The sequence below is a fragment of the Sapajus apella genome, unplaced genomic scaffold (assembly GCF_009761245.1).
Source record: "Sapajus apella isolate SASKATOON/1434 unplaced genomic scaffold, GSC_monkey_1.0 scaffold20, whole genome shotgun sequence".
NCBI classification, from domain to species: domain Eukaryota; kingdom Metazoa; phylum Chordata; class Mammalia; order Primates; family Cebidae; genus Sapajus; species Sapajus apella.
Genome location: NW_022436960.1, coordinates 13,463,675 through 13,483,351, shown reverse-complemented (window position 1 = coordinate 13,483,351; position 19,677 = coordinate 13,463,675).

Below are 19,677 nucleotides of genomic sequence, written 5' to 3'. Positions count from 1 at the left end.
TGTTGTTGTTGTTGTGTTTGAGGCAGAGTTTTGCTCTTGTCGCCCAGGCTGGAATGCAGTGGTACGATCTTGGCTCACTGCAACCTCTACCTCCCAGGTTCAAGTGATTCTCCTGTCTCAGCCTCCTGAGTAGCTGGAATTACAGGCATGTGCCACCACGCCTGGCTAATTTTTTGTATTTTTAGTAGAGACTGGGTTTCAGTTAGACGGAGTCTAACAAGATGGGTGCTGTGCTCTAACATAACCATGTGTTTCCCATTACCTTTGCTGCCTGCCAATGATTAGAGGCAAGTCACAGATCCCGCCCACACTTGTGGGGAAGGGCATGACACAAGCTGTGAATACTAAGAGGCAGGGATCATGGCAGCCACCTTGAAGTCTACCTGCCACACTTAGTAAAATTCAGCAATGTTGCTCCAGGTCACATAGCTAGCGAGCAGCACAAACAGGATTTGACCCCATGCAGTCTCACTCCAGAGTCTCCATTCTCGAATAGTACCCTATAGGGCCACTCAGTTTGCATGAATATTTTTCCAATAGTTCTAATTTTCATTTTAAAGGAATACATTCTCCTCTGTGTCCTCAGTTAGTAAGAGACTACGCTACACCCACTACACTGGTAGAATCATACTTCTGGGTCTACAGAGCTGAAGACCAGACTCTGACGCACGTTGACTTTGTGCAGGTAATGCCGTACCCATCAACAAAGCTTCCCTGCTGGCACCTGCTCCGTGGTTGTCCCTGCGAGTCACAAGAATATACCTAACATATTTGTACAAACAGAAAAAGAGATCTTGTCAGAAGACAATATATTTCCTTAGAACATCTTCAGGCCAGAAGCACATGGGCAGGACAAAATGGGGAGTGGAAAAATGGAGAACAACTGGGAGAAAGTCCTGTAGATACTGGGACTTCAGCCTTGGAAAATCCCCTGGCCACAGCCTATTTTCTACAATATAACAGGCTGAAAAAAATATATCCCTGCAAAAATAAAGAAAAGCCTAACCGAGTACAGCTGCCATCCTCCCAATAATTAGATTTGGAGGATTATTGCTGAGATGAATAGAAGATATCATATGGTCACTGCTAGAAATATTTGCCATCCCTGTCTAACTACACGAGTAGACACTAGAGTTCTTAGCAGACCCACATGTTTGTTTTTAATTAAAATGTGCTGAATGAAATGTTAGCAGCACTGAAATAATGAAGAAAAGCAACATAAGACAAATCGGCTAATTGACAACTCCATTCTATTTTATATCCTTCAGTTATGTTAATGGAGGTTTCCAATATGTTCTAGCTGAAATAATCATTACACAAACATAGTTACATAATAATCTAAGGGGCAGATAAAAATATAAATAACTACAGCAGCAAAAACCACAAATGGGTCAAAGGATTACAAAGTCATTTTCTCAGTCTTTATTCCAAAACAATTTATTGAGTGCTTATTGCTTATTATGTGCCAGGTGCTCATGGGCTAATGCCTATGATGAAATCATCCTGTTTCCAAATATACCTTTTTAAGATAGCATGTTTTATGAGTATCAGGGTGCTGGGTAAGGTATGTCTCCAACCACACGATGAAACAAAACAGCAAGCGACTCTTGAAAGGGAGAGACCATCATTTTAAGTCATTTCCAAAGCTAGTTTACGTGAAGACAGAGACTCTGGCCAAGATCTTAACAAATTACATTTTATTCAGTGCACAAGAAATTAGCACAGCTGCCTGAAGGAAAATATGTCCTCAGATTGTGTACACAGTGCAAGGCCAAAGGGCAGCCATATTCCGAGTAGACCGTAAACAGGAGGTTTATTGGAGGCCTTTCCAAAGAACGTGGCCAAATTTCAGCCGTGAGATAACCAGAATTCCAGCCAAAATTGGGAGTGATGCAAACTGTCAAATGTCTTTGGATCTTTTGTGGAGATTAATCCCTTGGCTGTGCAGTCTCTGATGAATGAAGGAGAATATTTCAGGGTCACTGAACACCCTTGCTCTTAACTGGAATGGCAGGATATCAACGAGGTAAGTGAACACCAATACATTTAGAGTTTATTTACAACTAAACTGCAAAGCCTCATCTCATCCATATTCAATTAGAGAGCGTTGTGGCTCATCCAAGACAAGATGTGAGCCAAAATTTGGGGCGAGGGTGACATCATCTGAAAGGGCTGGAAATAAAGTGTAAATTTGAATATCATCTGTATATAAGTGATAATTAAAGCTGTGCAACTCAACACGTGCCAAGAGAGAAAGTCAATAAAAATGAAGAACAACAGGGTCCCAAACCACGTGTTACTTCTAAAATGGAGATTCATTCTTTTTAAGGTGGTGGGGGCGAGCTTTTCTTTCCTGCTGCATGATCTCAGAAACTGATACAGATCACTTGCAAGGAAGACTTGCTTCCTCTGCAGAGAGCTACTGAATTACTTGAACACTGAACAAAGTAGAGGGGCTTTTCTGTGAGCTCTATACTGCAAGGAAGAAGTAATTCCATTTAGTTTGGGGAAGACCTCTCTACCCCCTTAAAATAGATCACTTTAGTAAATAATATCTAAGAGGACCACCAATTCAAGCTGATACTTGATTGTCCTTTTCAAGTCTGGTGTTAAATTTGGGCAGGAAACACAAGTTGCCTTTATCTGCTTGCTTGATAATTTCATTCACACAGTGAAGAAATAGGTTCTTTATTCTTAGCTGTGTTTGAACACTTTAACAAGGGGATAAGTGAAGTAAGATGCAACTTGAATCACATGAAATGGAGGCTTGCCCACAAGGACGGATTCATGATAAAAAGGGCAGCTCTTGCCCTAATTGTTCCTCTAGAGATCTATGACGTAGGGCCCTTTTTATTTTTGACTACCAGCTACCTTTCCAAATCATGGAAGCTTTCTAAAAATATCAAGTTATTCAGTAGCTTGAGCTGAGCAGGGAGTGAGCCTAACCATAAATGATGGGTGTTATGGGTTTAAATTGTATCCCTCCCAAAAATCATGTGTTGAAATTATAACACCCAGTGCCTCAGAAGGTGACCATATTTGGAGATAGTGTCATTAGAGAGGCAATTAAGTTAAAATGGGGTCATAAGGGTGGACCCTAATGCAACATGGCTGCTGTCTGTCTAAGAAGAGGAAATTAGAACAGACAGGCACAAAAGAAGGACCATGTGCAGACCCCATGAAATGACGGTCATCTACAAGCCAAAGACGGAGGTCTCAGAAGCCAATTCTGCCAACATCTTGAACTTAGACTTCCGTCCTACAAAATTTTGAGAAAGTAAATTTTTGTTGTCAAAGCCACTTAATCTACGGCGCTTTGTTATGGCCGCCTCAGAAAACTAATATGATGGGGCAGAAGAAATAGAGTCAGAGCTGGGCATGGTAGCTCATGCCTATAATCCCAGCACTTTGGGAGGCTGAGGTGGGCAGATGACCTGAAGTCAGGAGTTCAAGACCAGCCTGACCAATATGGTGAGACCCCCTCCATCTCTATTGAAAATACAAAAAGTTAGCCAGGCAGTATGCACTTGTAATCTCAGCTACTTGGGAGCCTGAGGCAGGAGAATCATTTGAACCTGGGAGGCAGAGGTTGTAGTGAGCTGAGATTGTGCCACTGCACTCCTGCCTGGGCAACAGAGTGAGACTCTGTCTCAAAAAAGAGAAAACGAAATAGATCTAGGTCAAGCATAGTGCTCACACCTGTATAATATTCTGTGTATTTTTCTTTTTGTCTATCTTAAATTTGTAAAGGAGTTTCTAAAAGCAAAAAGAATGGCCAATTCATCCATTCCTGGAGATACTTTATTTAAATTTACTTTTTAGTGAAGTCAAACTGTGAATGAAGGAGCTGGCTGCACAGTGGGACTTTATTTCAACTTGAATTCCCTAGAAAAGCCTTGCTCCTTCTTGCTGTATTTGAGTTTACACAACTGTGTGGTGCTTTAGGGATCACCTCTATGAGGCCCCTTTACACTCGTTAGAGGAAGATGGTCAATGATCTTGTCTACTGCTTCATACAATTTCTCCCTTACTAGTCCTCACTATTCGGAAGATATTTTTATAAGCAGACAAAAATCCTTTTAGAATAAGGAGGAGCATAAATAAACACATGATTATTATAAGAAATGCAATAAACATCTATCTGCTGGTAGATCACAGGCTCATGCCTCTAAAAGGATGAAAGCAACTTTTACTGAGCTCGCACCATGCGCCATGCCTTCTGCTAGAGGCTTTAAACAACTGTCTGCTGAATTTTAATTTTCACAATCTTATGAAGCAGTTATGAGAAAGTGTAGGTAACTTGTCCAAAGTCACATTATAAATGACCAAACCGGGAAACCACAGTATTTTATGATTATACAGAGAATGGCAGAGGGGAAGGAGAAAAGTTTGTGTGAATTTGTTGAGAACCTACTTCCAGTGAACCAAGTATTTTTCATACCAATTTAGAGCCCAGAGGAATACACAAATGTATAAATATATGTTATATGTGTATATTAAAGATATATGTTCATATATAATATATATTTGCTCAAGGTGACAGATGAATATATTAGGTAGGTCTATTTCTAGAAGGAGAGGAGACATTCAAGATAAGGAGATTCCATGGAAAATACATAAGCTGACTCATTTTTTTCTTTTTTAAATTTTGTTGAGATGGAGTCTTGCTCTGTGGCCAGGCTGGAGTGCAGTGGCACAATCTCGGTTCACTGCAACCTCCAACTCCCTGGTTCAAGTGATTCTCTTGCCTCAGCCTCCTGAGTAGCTAGGATTATAGGCATGTGTCACCACACCTGGCTAATTTTTGGATTTTTAGTAGAGATGGGGTTTTGCCATGTTGGCCAGGATGGTCTTGATCTCCTGACCTCGTGATCTAACCGCCTCGGCCTCCCAAAGTGCTGGGATTACAGGTGTAAGCCACTGCACCCAGCCCTTTATTTTTTTAGAAACAGGGTGTTCCTCTGTCACCCAGACTGGAGTGCAGGGTCATAATTATGGCTCACTGCAGCCTCAACCTTCCCAGGCTCAGATGATCCTCCCATCTCAGCCTCCCAAGTAGCTGGGATTATAGGCACATGCCACCATGCCCAACTAATCTTTGTATTTTTTTTGTAGAGATGTGGTTTTGCCATGTTGCCCAGGCTGATCTTGAACTCATGGGCTCAAGGGATCCACCCACTTTGGCCACCCAAAGTGCTGGGATTACAGGTGTTAGCCCCCATGCTCAGCCAATTCCAGAGCATTTAAATGTTTACACACATATAGAAGGGTTTTCTGTAGGTCTGTGGGTATGTTCCATGCCTCTAAGTGGCAGGTGGTATCATATAATATGACCATTATGCCTCATGCACATTCAGCACAACATTGTTTTCTCAGATGGAGACACATTGTTATGCATGGATCTCACTCGTTCTTCGTAGGGGCAGGGTTATGGGCTAAATTGTGTCCACCTCAAAATTTGTTTGTTGAAGTCTTAATCTCCTAGTTCCTCAGAATGTGACTGTATTTGGAGACAGTGTCTTTAAATAGACAATTAGGTTAAAATGAGATCTCTAGGGTGGGCGGTAATCCAACATGACTGGTGTCCTTATGATAAGGGGAGACTAGGACACAGACACAAGGAAAAGCCATGTGAAGGCTGAGAAAAACAAGCAACAGGGAAAGGATTCTCTATTCAATAAGTGGTGCTGGGATAACTGGCTAGCCATATGCAGAAGGTTGAAGTTGGACCCTTGTCTTTCACCATAACTCAAACTGGACCAAAGATTTAAATGTAAGACCTCAAACTATAAAAATCCTAGAAGACAACCTAGAAAATACTCTTCTTGATATCAGCCTTGGCAAATAATTTTTGGCGAATTCCCCAAAAGTAATTGCAACAAAAACAAAAATAGATAAGTGGAACCCAATTAAATTAAAGCACTTCTGCACAGCAAAAGAAACTATCAACAGAGTAAACAGACAAGCTATAGAATGGGGGAAGATATTTGCAAACTATGCATCTAACAAAGGCCTAATATCCAGAATCTATAAGGAACTTAAACGAATCAATGTAGAGGGAAAAATAAAGAACCCCATGTATTAGTCCATTTTCATGCTGATATGAAGAAGTACCTAAGAGTGGGTAATTTATAAAGGAAAGCAGTTTAATTTACTCACAGTTTCACATGGCTGGGGAGGTCTCAGGAAACTTACAATCATGGCAGAAGGGGAAGCAAACATGTCCTTCTTCACATGGCGGCATGAAGAAGTGCCAAGCAAAAGGGGGAAAAGGCCCTTATAAAACCATTAGATCTCGTGAGAACTCACTATCACGAGAACAGCATGTGGGTATCTGCCCCATGATTCCATTACCTCCCACCCAAGTCCCTGATTAGTGATGTTTCATATGCTTGTTGGCCAACTGTATGTCTTCTTTTGAGAAGTATCTGTTCATGTCCTTTGCCCATTTTTAAATTTTAATTTGCATAAGTGAATTGGTAACACAGAGAGTGTTACCAATTTACTTAGTATCACTAATCATCAGAGAAATGCAAGTCAAAACCAAAATAAGATACCATCTCACACCAGTCAGAATGACTATTATTAGAAAGTCAAAAAACAACAGATGCTGGCAAGGATGCAGAGAAAAAGAAACGCTTATACACTGTTAGTGAAACTGTAAATTAGTCCAGCCACTGTGCACAGCACTCTGGAGATTTCTCACATAACTTAAAACAGAGCTGCCATTTAACCCAGCAATCCCATTATGTACTGGGTATATACCCAAAGGAAAATAAATCATTCTACCAAAAAGACACATGCACTTGTATGTTCCTCACTGTTCTATTCACAATTGCAAAGACATGGAATCAACCCAGTGTCCATCAGTGGTAGACTGGATAAAGAAAATGTGGTATATGTATATACCATGGAATACTATGCAGCCATAAAAAAGAATGAAATCATGTCCTTTGCAGCCACACGGATGCAGTTGAAGGCCATAATCCTAAGGGAATGAACACAGGAACAGAAAACCAAATACTGCATGTTCTCACTTGTAAGTGGAGGCTAAACAGTGAGCATGCATGGACGTAAATATGGGAAGAGGCACTGTGGGCTACTAGAGGGGGCAGGGAGAGAGGGGCCAGGAATTGAAAAACTACCTATCAGCTCCTGTGCTCACTACCTGGGTGAGGGGATCTGTGCCCCAAATCTCAGCATCACGCAATATTCCCAAGTAACAAAGCTGCACATGTGCCTCTGTATGCAAAATAAGAGTTGAATTTTTTTTTTAAAGGCCATGTGAAGACACAGGGAGAAAACAGCCGTCTCTACCCCCAAGGAGAGGGGACTCCAAGGAAACCAGCCCTGCTGACACCTTGACCACAGACTGCTGGACTCCAGAATGGTGAGAAAATCAACCTCTGTTGTCTGAGCCATTCAGTCTGTGGTAGTTTGTTACAGCAGCTGTTTGTAACAAATTAACACAGGCAGCAGAGTATTCTGCAGACCACAGACACCATAGTATTTTAGCCAGTCTTATGGTGGACATCTAGATGAAAACTAAACACAAATACACATCCTTGCACAGGGCTTTTGTGAGCACCTGAGGGTGTGAATATGTAGAAATGAAAGTGCTGTTACAGGGGACGTATATTTTCAAATTTACAAAATGCTGCTAAATTGTTCTCTCAAATATCTCCATTGATTTATACTCCCAACAACAGTGAATGAGGGCACCATTTCCCTCACAGCTTAATCAACATTTGATATTCTCAGACTCAAGATTTCTGCCAATGTGATAGGCCAAAAAACCATCGTTTTAACTGCGCTTTCCGAAGTTTACATGAAGTTGAATATTTTTAAATATATGTATTGCCTGTTCTTATTTCCTCTCCTATACATTCTCAGTTCATATTTTTGGTCTGTTTTTCCTTTGGGTTGTATGCCTTTTTCTACCTGATTTGCAGAGATCATGTACATTCTTTTTTCTTTTTTGGATCCCATACATTCTATCTCACAGTCCTCTGCCTGCTACATCTTCTGCAAATACTTTCTCCGAAGCTCCCACTGTCTTTTAATCTAGTTCATGGTGTTCTTTGGACAAAAGGTTTTAAATCAGGTATAATTAGATGGACCTCTGTTTATAGTTTGTATTTTTTGGTATTGGCTTAAAGAAAGTATTTTCTGGCTGGGTGAGGTGGCTCACACTGGTAACCGCCGGAGGCTGAAGCAGGTGGATCACTTGAGGCCAAGAGTTTGAGACCAGCCTGGCCAACATGGTGAAAACCCGTCTCCTTTAAAAATAGAAAAAAATAGCGACACATGGTGGCATATGCCTGTAATCCCAGCTACTTGGGAGGCTGAGGCACGAGAATTGAATGAAACCAGGATTCGGAGATTCTCGTGAGCCACGATCACACCACTGCACTCTATCCTAGGTGACAGGGCGAGACTCTGTCTCAAAATAATAGAAAGGAAAAAACATTTTCTCTCCAAAATCCAAAAAGGTATTATAATTTTTTCTGACAGTTTTAGTGTATTTTCCCCATGTTCCAGTCTTCAATACATCTTTAATGTATTTTGGTGGTAGCAATAGGTAGAAATTTTATTTTCTTTATGAAGTTTTTCTTTTCTCTTTCATTTGAGAGTGAATTGTCCCAACACTACTTACTAAAATTTCAAATGCTTACTCTATCATTAAAATATATATATTCAACAAAGCACCCACAGACATCCCATTTTGAGTAGTGTAATTTCCTGATAAATCCTCCATAATGTATTAGGAGAAAAACGTACCCCTAGATAAGTAAATAAGCTGATCTAAATGGGTATTTGGCTATGAGCCAAGCAAATGCTAGAGGTTGTGTGCCAAAAAACGGTTTGATATTGGGAAAGTTGATGTTAAGCCCTTCTTCCTGATGGTCATTGGATAGCAGGCCAGGTGTCTTTTGAGGCCAGTCTGAGTTTGTAATGATTAAACCATGTCCACGACACTTAGGAGAAGACTTGTCCTTCCATTGTCCCCACCAAGGGAATGTGCTTCCTGCCCAAGCAGAGCAGTGGTCCCTGAACAGAAATCTCTGGAATGACATGCTGAAGCCAGCCACAGTGTTGTCTCCAGAGGATGGAAACAGGGTGTTTGTGAGGAAGCTAACTTTTCACTGAATTCCTTTTCTATCTCTCTTAGCTTCTTTTGACTGTATGCATATACAATTGATTCAAAAGAATAAGCTTTTTAAAAGCCAAAAAAAAAAAAAATGCCCATGTCACTAAGACAGTAAGGAAAATCAAGAAAAATACATTCCTGTGGCAGTTTGGGAAAAAAAAAAAAAAAACCTAAATAGATATATGAGAACTTTTTTTGTGGGGATAATTAACCTGGAAATTATGTTTCACCTTGTTTGAATAATTTAGAGCATTGTTTTTCATCTTTTCCTTACTTACAACACACCCTGTTCAAGCTAGATCTTTCTCAAAGACTAACATGTAAAATAGATGAAAGTATTTCTGCTTAAAAATGGGGATCCCCATCAGGGGCCTTTCAGGCAGCTCCGTGGGGGCCCCCAGAGCTCTTCCGAGCACACTGAGAACCTTCCTTTAAAGTCAACGTATTTGAGAGTTAGATATATGTTACCATTATCTTTGGCACCTTCTTCATGCAGTAATACTATGCCCCACTTTAAAATTTACAGCACTGTGTATTTGTTCATGCTGTAAACGTTGCTTGAGCACCTACCGGTTACCAGACCCTAGAATAGACAGGAGGAGGAGGTGAGTTAAACGTGGTAAGGTCTCAGCAAAAGTTTGAAATGTGAATAGAAAACAATGAGGAGGGTATTCCAGGCCCCGTGGACTGCAGGGGAAAGCTGGAAAGCTGGGAGGAAGCAGCCAGGCAGATCGGGAAGGTGGGGGTGGGTGCCATCAGTGTGCACAAACGCACCGGGCATGTGTTGAGCCTAGCAGGTGCTGAAATTGGAGAGGCAGGGAGCAGTAAGTTATTATTGCCTGGTGAATCTTTCTAAGTTTGGACTTGGAAGGCCACGAGGAAGCAATTGAAGGGTCTTAGACAGGAGATTGACACCGTCATATTTGTGCGTTGGAATGATTGTTCTCTGACCTAAGTGAGCATTGAAAGGGGACACGATTAAGGCAGGGAGGCCACTGCAGCCACCCAGGGAGGAGATGATGATGGACAAACTTGAAGGCCTGGCAGAGATGGAGCAGAGGGAGTAACTAAGATGGAATTAGCTGGATGTTCGTGGGTGGCAGAAAAGGGATGTGTCCGGGACATTTCTGGAGTTTGGGTTGTATAACTGAGTGGGGTTGGATAACTGGGGCCATTCCACAAAGCAAGGAAGATGGGAGAAGGGATTTGGGCATTAGATGATGAGTTTTGGGGGGGAAAGTTTTGATTGAAGTATCTGTAAGACATCAGGTAGAAATGTCCAGTAGGCAGTCAGATAGCCAGTGTGGGATGGAGTGAAGGCCTGAGGCCATCCTCAGTGAGCTGATAACAGTAGTCAGGAAGGTACTTGAAACCCCTGGGAGAATGTGAGCAAAGGCAGGGGGCGGTCCATGCAGGCAGAGAGATTTGGGATGGAGAGGAGAGGCCCATGCAAGCGGGGGAAGGTTCTCATGAAACCACTGAGATGGCTGGGCAGGGAGGAAGGAAGAGAGTCAGGGAGAGCGGCAGTCAAAGAAAACAAGGATGGAATGTCAGGATAGGAGGAATTATCAGCAGGCTCAAACACTGCACAGAGAAGAAGCATAGGCACTGAAGAACTCATCGGACATAGCAACTAGCCATTCACTGGGGAGAATGAGGAAAGGCAGTTCCCAGAGACATGGGCAGCAGGGAAGCCATACAGCAGGGCCTGGGGAGTGAACGGGCAGTGTGAAGCTGGGGAAAAGCAGGGTATGACTACTCTCCAAGGACGGCGATGATGAAGGAAGTGTGAGCTACCTTGAGGTGGGCCTGCTTCAGTCCTCTGATGAGCAGCACAGAATGACCGGCCCCACGACTCTCCATTCCAACTGCACTTCTCAATTCCAGCCGCACAATAGAAGCACCTGGGGAATTTTTTTTTAAAATAAAAAAGTACCAAAGCCAGGGCTGCAGATTTAATTGGTCTGGGGTGGGGCCTGGGCAAGGGTATATTTTTAAAACTCCACAAGAAAGTCTAATGTGCTGCCACCATTAGGACCATGGCTCCAGTTATTTCCTATTTTGAGCAACAAAGGATTGAATGAGCTTATTGGGGAGAAGTCAGAGGTGGTCCTCTGTCTTGTCAGGACACAAAGGAGAGGCTTGTGAAAGAAAGAGTCTGGCACATTTAAATGTGTCTGTGGGACCTGCTTCTTTTCAGTAGAGACATTAGGGAGAAATTAGGGAGAACACCAAAAATGTGTTCTCCATTGCTGCAGAGGAGGATTTCACTGGGCTTTTCTAGAACATACGAGACCTGTCCCCCAAATCATTCTGAGTCTATCCTTGCCAAAACTCCTTTTGATTAATAATTAAACTCTGCCTGGTGATCTTTAAAACCATACCTGTTTTCCATAATTTACAAGAAATACATGCATAGGATAAGAAAAATAAGAATGCAACTGAAGTAACCTTCTACCTCCCACATCGCCTCCACCGGCAGCTGTTTCCCAAAAACAACCGCTTGACTGTTTCTGTTTTTCTGGTGGTTACCTCCATAATCTTAAATCACATGCTTACTCTTCTCCTTCATAATTTACCATTCATATATATGATCTATCCATCTTGAAAGATGAATGTCTACTAACTCTGCCTCCATTTTCCCTTCTCCTGTGTAAAGTTTGGTGGTTTTAATATTATTTTTAATCCTTCCATTGGCTACTTATATAATTTTAAATAATGTACTTAAAATTCCAGTTCTTACTTCATGAACTCTATTTATTTATTTAGAGACAGGACCTCATTCTGTCACTCAGGCTAGAATGCAGTGGCATGAAAATGGATCACAACAGCCTTGAACTCCTGGGCACACACTATCCTCCTGCCTCAGCCTCCCAACTAGCTGGGATTACAGGCACATGTCAACACACCTGGCTAATTTTTAATTTTTTTTTTTTTTTGTAGAGATGGGGTCTTGCTATGTTAACCAGGCTGTTCTCAAACTCTTGGCCTCAAGTAATCCTCTTGCCCCAGCCTCCCAAAGTGCTGGGATTTCAGGCATGATCTACCACGCCTGGCCTCATTGCATGAACTTTAAACAATATTCCTTAACTCCACAGTATGAGATGGGGACACCAGCTCCCCCACTTTCCCCTTTCAATTTCTGCCAGCGTCCTCTGTCTTTCCATTGTTCCGACTGCTAACAGTACGCTTGGTTCTGCAACCATGACAAGTCCTCTGTGCTTGGTCTGCGGGTTAATTCTACTAGTTGAAAGCCAATGAACTGCATTCACATTATTGTAAGCAGGTAAATACCGTTCCCTGGAGAGCCAAGGACTGCGTTGGGACCACATTTCTTCCTCTTGGGTTCAATGTCACCACCTTTTTGGTGATTCAAAGGAGCATGTTCTTGGGAGCACAGCCTAATGGATTCTCTTTTATGACATCCCTGCAGTTACTCAAAATTATGATTCATTTTATTTTGCCTCTATTTGGACCATGATTTTCTTGTACCTTTCTGAGTTTTTCCTAGACTTTCCTTTTTTTTTTTGTAGAGAGAAGAAACATATTGTCTTTGCTACATCATGAATATTTTCTAGCTTTTTAAATTTTTTTTTTTTTGAGACAGAGTCTCACTCTTGTTGCCCAGGCTGAAGTGTAGTGGCACCACCTCAGCTCACTGCACCTCCACCTCCCGGGTTCAAGTGATTCTCCTGCCTCAGACTCCTGAGTAGCTGGGATTACAGATATGTGCCACCACGCCCGGTTAATTTTTGTACATTTAGTAGAGATGGAGATTTACCATGTTGGCCAGGCTGGTTTCAAACTCCTGACCTCAGGTGATCTGCCCACCTCAGCCTCCCAAAGTACTGGGATTACAGGCGTGTGACACTGTGCCCAGCCAATTCTTACTCATTCCATCTGAAGCATCAAATACCTTTGATTTTCCTTCTTGCAGACAGATTTCTTGGACTACACTGACTTCCTGCTTTAACTTGGACTTAATGATTTTTAGACCTCTCCACAGCTATCATCTTTCCCCTGTGTTGACACTGGGAAATGGATGTTAGATATAAAGAACACAAACATTTTTATTCTATCAACTTTTAAGTTTGGGGTACATGTGCAGGATGTGCAGGTTTCATAGGTAAATGTGTGCCATGGTGGATTCCTGCACAGATCAACACATCACCTAGGTATTAAGCCCAGCATCCATTAGCTATTCTTCCTGATGCTCTCCCTCCCCCCACCCTACCCCCATCAGGCCCCAGTGTGTGATGTTCCCCACGATGCGCCCATCTGTTTTCATTGTTCAGCTCCTACTTACAAGTGAGAACATGTGGGAACACAAGCATTTTGATCACTGCAAAGGGACAATCTCATTCTAAACAAATCCATTTGTCATGTATTCATTTGTCTTGTCTAAATTTAATTAGTGACTTGTCATAGAAAGACTAATCAGCTATGGACATATAAAAAAAATTCGTGGGCCAGTCCCTGTGGCTCACACCTGTAATCCCAGCTCTTTGTGAGGCGAAGGTGGGCGGATCATGAAGTCAGGAGTTCGAGACAAGCCTGGCCAATATGGTGAAACCCTGTCTCTACTAAAAATACAAAAATTTGCCGGGTGTGGTGGCATGTGCCTGTAGTCCCTACTTGGGAGGCTGAGGTAGGAGAATCACTTGAACCTGGGAGGCGGAGGTTGAAGTGAGCCAAGATTGAATTACTGCACTCCAGCCTGAGTGACAGAGCAAAACTCTGATTCAAAAAAAAAAAGAAAAGAATGGAAAAGAAAATTCATGTTCTGGGCCTCAGAGATTAAGTATGAGACCCTGGAGGTAGCCAGCCAACTACCCTGAGAAGTTTCACCGTAATCAGCCAAAATCCTTCAATGCCTCTGTAGTGGGTACCCGGATGTGCTGCCCAGAGACACAAAGGACTCAAAGGACTAAGGCACTCAGTCCCCCGCCTCCATCCCAGACATCTTGGAAGGGCCAGCCATCTTCAGAGGTCCCCATGGAGTGAGCTGAGCTCTCTCTCATAATTGCCAAGAAGTTTCACTTCTTTGTCTAATCCTTCTTCCTTCATTCTCGTACAGGTTTTCCCCTAAATTCTCCCCCAGAAACATCTGTCTCAAAGTCTATTTCCTGACGATCCATTCCTACAACCACACCTTTATCTCATACCCAGAACTGTAATATCAACAGACACACAATGAAAGGTCCATTGCCGATGGGGATGATGAATTACTGTGGGAGGCAGTTGTTTTACAGGAAATGAGGAAATGAGATGAGGACTGGGTTACAGTCCTAGTGGAGGCAAGAGAGGCTGGGATCCAGGGCACCAAGGGAGGGGAGCAGGAACTAAGCTTTGTCAGAGACAGGAATGGAAGACAAGAGTGAGATGCAGGCCATCATGGCCGGTCTTAGAATGGGGTAGGAAGTTGAGAAAGTGGTAATGATGGTAGTGGCTCTGAATTTTCTTGGGGAGAAGAGCACTCTGTTTGTAAATTCAGTTTTTCCTTCTACTGTCTAGGTACCCTGAGACCCTGGTGGGTGGGTGCGCGGCAGGGTGGAGGGGACGGGAGTGGATGAGGACCTGAACTGAAACAACTGCAGCAACTACAAGATGTTCTGGAATATTCAGGTTGGTGAACGTGTTTGCGCTCACTAAAAGTAACTTTAAGTTCCTATTAATTCAAACTAGAATGAGTTTATATAGAATCTGTGCTATAGGAAGGGAGTTGGGAGGGGGAGCCAGAATTAGAAAATGTCAGTCCTATTAACGTGAAACAGAAACCCAAATACTGCATGGTCTCACATGTGATAGTTAAACATGGGGACACACAGACATAAAGATGGCAGCAGCAGACACTGAGACTCCAAAAAAGGGGTGGGAGGAAGGGGGAAATGGCTGGGAAGACTTCCTATTGGGTACTATGTTCACTATTTCAGTGACGGGATCAATCGAAGCCCAAACCTCAGCGTGATGCAATACACCCTTGTAACAAACCTGCACATGTAGCTGCTGAATCAAAAATAAAAACAGGCCGGGGGTGGTGGCTCATGCCTGTAATCACAGCACTTTGGGAGGCCAAGGTGAGCAGATCACGTGAGGTCAGGAGTTCGAGACCAGCCTGGCCAACATGGTGAAACCCCATCTCTACAAAAATACAAAAATTAGCCAGGTATGGTGGCATGCACCTGTAATCCCAGCTATTCAGGAGGCTCAGGAGTCTGAGACAGGAGAATCGCTTGAACCCAGGAGGCGGAGGTTGCAGTGAGCTGAGATCACGCCACTGCACTCCAGCCTGGGCAACAAAAAGTGAAGCTCATCTTAGAAAATTAAAATAAAGTAGAATAAAAACAAGAAAATCTCAGTCCTTGCCAAGTTAGTTAAAATTAACTTCAGCTTAATTTGAAATGATGAAGAACCTCGAATAGTAATAAATTTACCAAGATACACATGTAATTGTCTAATAGAAACCAAGTCTGGAAGTGAGCAGAGGGGAGATTGTTCTGGTACCCGGCAGTTTTGCAAACACCAAGAAGCCTCCATGTTCTTGCTCCACCAATTACAGCAAGAGTACCCAAGTTGTGGTCTTTTTTTTTTTTTTTTAAGACAGGATTTCACTCTGCCACCCAGGCTCAATTATAGCTCACTTCACTGCAGCTTCAACCTCCTGGCTCAAGCAATCCTCCCACCTTAGCCTCCCATGTAGCTAGGACTACAGGAACACACCCCCATACCTAGTTTATTTATTTATTTATTTATTTATTGTAGAGTAGGGATCTCGCTATGTTGCCCAGGTTATTCTCAAACTCCTGGGCTCAAGTGATCCTCCTGTCTCAGCCTCCCAAAGTGCTGGGCTTACAAGCATGAGCCGTCATACCTGGCCTTCAAAATTCTTGTTGCATTTTGTGGACCAACAATTTGTGGAGATGCACTTATACTTTGGTTGCCCAGGCTGGTGTCAACTCCTGGCCTCAAGTGATCCCCCCACCTTAGTGTCCCAAAGCGCTGAGATTACAGGCATGAGCCACCATGCCAAATCCACCTTATGGTCTCAAATGGCTGCTGGAGTTCTGGCCATTGCATCTCCACCAGAGGAAGGATAGCAGGAGAAGAAGGTCATGATCACACTGAGCTGCAAGGGAGGTTGGTGACCATGTGCCCAGTTATTAATAAAACTTGGGAGCTCTAATATTAAGGCAGAAGGGAAGAACAGACATTGGGGGCCATCCACCACTTCTGCACACCTGTCTTCCCTATTCCAGACACCTGGCATCACTTTCATCTGCCGGCTCAGCCCGCTCTGGGGATGACTGACTCCCACATAGAGCAGTCAATGAGTTAATATTACTGTCATGCTGTAGGACTGCTGCCTGGCACTTTTGTGCCTGTACACCAGAGATTTGCACTTCTGAATTAGTTCCCCTCCCGGTACCCCTCTTCCATGATGGCGGCCTGTCCAGTTCTTGCTAGTGCCCTCTCTATGGAATCTAGTCTGTCTCTGCCATGCCCTCAATCCTCCAGACACTGGCTGGGGCCCTTTTCTAATGGACCCACCACCCAGATCCCAGTAGCAGGCCACCCAGCTTTCAGGGTCGCTTCCTGCCAAGACCTTGCCTCACCTCTCTTCACCTCTTCATTAAGTTGCTCAAACTTACACCTGAACTTGACATGCTTATGAGCTTCTCACCAATGACAGCAAGTAAAATACTTTTTTTTTCCTGGAAAGGACTAATTCCAAAAAATCATAATTCTTAGGAACTATATATTTTTTGATTCAAAATAAGACTTGAATCCCAAGAGAAAATGTACACCCTTCTAGTTTATATCACAAGGGTGTGACTTGTCAACTCAGTGGCCTGTAGCCTTGGTTCCATCTCTTGCCAGCTGTGAGATTTAGGCACATAACTCACCATCGCCCAGCTTCGGATTCCACAACTGTAAAGCTATCCTAAGCACAGCACCTCCCTTTCAGCACCACGAGGAAGATTATGCAATATTAAATAAGGCACACTTCCGGCACATGGTAAGCACAAACTGTTACTCATAATAATAACTGATTTATAATAACATGAATTTTAAATATCAGTAAATCGGCACTATTTTTTAGCTGCTAAAATGCTACTGACTGGGCTTTTGTGAGCAGTAGTTCAGTGGCGTTAGCGTGCTCCTTTTTCATTCTGAAATCTCGTCTAACTCCCTACTTCCTCCTTTCCCTGGCGGACTCCACAGCGGAGGTCCCAGCATGCCTTACGCCAGAGGAGGTGTGAGCGTACATCAAAATCAAGCCTGCTTCCTATTGGTAAATAGTTACACCACACCAGGCAAGGGTCTGCCTACCCCAGTGTGACAGATGTATTTTTCCAAACCCATCAACTCAGAGATCAGTTTATCGGCCCAACCACACCTGCTGCCCTTGATTACATCTTGGGGTGGCAGCTGAGGGCCTGGCCAAGTAGAGAACGTGTCTTTGGAGGATGATTTAGCATTCTCTCCCCCAACTCTCACTTTCTTTCTACATGTGGATTTCTTTCTGTAGTCTCATTTTATCTTTGTCTCTTTTGTTCTCTTTTTCTACACAATCGTTTTATTTATTTGCCCCTGACCCGCCCTATTTTTTTTTTTGCAATGGGGTCTCTCTGTGTTGCCCAGGCTCACCTGGGACACCTGGGCTTTTAACCAAGCATCCCATCTCAGCCTCCCAAGTAGCTACAGACCTGAGCTACCACACCAGGCTCCACAATTGTTCTTTTTTACTTATTAAACAAGTAGCCTATGCTTAATTTAGAACATGCAGAAAAATGAAAAGATGGGGGAGAAGCTAAACATGTAACCCCTCCACCTTGGTGTGCGCCCTTCCAGAACACTACACATGCACACAATTTTTGTTTTATTGGAAATTAAATCATATGAGCTAGACCAGTGGTTCTTAATCGGGGTGAAGTTTTCCCCTACAGAAGACATTCTGCAGACATTTTAGGTTGCCAAAGCCAGGGCAGGTGGTGATACTGGCATCTAGTGGTAGAGGCCAGAGATACTGCTAAACATCCCAAAATGCACTGGCCAGCCCTCAACAACAAATTACCTAACCCCAGATGTCAAAAGGGCCAAGGCTAGGAAACTCTAGTTTAGACCAGGATTAAGCAAACTGTAGCCCTCCTGGTTGGCTGCCTGTTTTTATAAATAAAGTTTTATTAGAACACAGTGATGTTCATTCATTTCTATGTCACCTATGGCTGCTTTAACTTACAAGGCCAATGGGCAGTTGTAATAGAAACTGTCGTCACGAGGCCTAAAATAAATATGAGGCATATATGAAATTTTAAGTTTTTCTAGTAGCCACATTGTTTTAAGTACAAAAAAAGCAGGGGAAATTAATGTTAATAATATGCCTCAAATATCATTTCAACCTTGCAATCAATATAAAAGTTAATGAAATATTTTTATATCCTTTTATTTCCATACTAAGTCTTCACTTACAGCACTTCTCAGTTCAGACTAGTCACATTTTAAGTGCTCATGTGGATGGTGGCTATGGTATTACACAATGCAGGTCTACACTGCATTTTTCACTAAACTGCTCTTTTTAAATTTTTAATTTTATTATTTATTTATTTTTGAGATGAAGTTTTACTCTTATCACCCAGGCTGGAGTACAGTGGCGCAATCTAGGCTCACTGCAACCTCCACCTTCCAGGTTCAAGCAATTCCCCTGCTTCAGCCTCCTTAGTAGCTGAGATTACAGGTGCACACCACCACGCCTGGCTAATTTTTTTGTAGTTTTAGTAGAGATGGGGTTTCACCATGTTGGCCAGACTGGTCTCAAACTCCTGACCTCAGGCAAGCCACCTGCCTCAGCCTGCCAAAGTGCTGGAATTGTAGGCATGAGCCACCAAGCCCAGCCAATCCAGTGCTTTTTAAGGTCAAGCCAGCTACCATACCCCTGAACCCAGCCAACAGCACCCTGGTTGGCATAGAGACGTTTACAGACAAAAGGACCGACCCCTGCCCTAAAGAATTGAGCCCTTGGCTCTGCTAGCCTGGCTGGCTGGAAAATTATTATGCTACTTGAATCCTCATAAAAATGTATTCCTAAACTCCTAACACTAGACAGTTTTAGAATTAATAAATGCATATTAAAATTACAAGCTATTCTACCCCAAACCTGAAAGAAACCATTCTAGGAACATGAAAAACAAAAAAGAGCGAGGCATGTTTCCTAAGGTAAGTCACTTCCTATTTGAATCATTTATTTATATAACAAGCCTTTCTGGACTGATTAAGGAAACTGCCAGTTACACTTACCAGCCGTTCCTCAGGTTGGGGAGAAGCAAAGCGGCGGCGTTTTCCTCCTGCTTTACATGTGAGTGCCGAGTGCCGAGCGCCTGTGCCGAGTGCAGAGTGCCCGTGTGGAGTGCAGAGTGCCGAGCGCCTGTGCCGAGTGCCGAGTGCCTGTGCCGAGTGCAGAGTGCCGAGTGCCGAGCGCCGGTGCCGAGTGCCGAGTGCCTGTGTCGAGTGCCGAGTGCCTGTGCCGA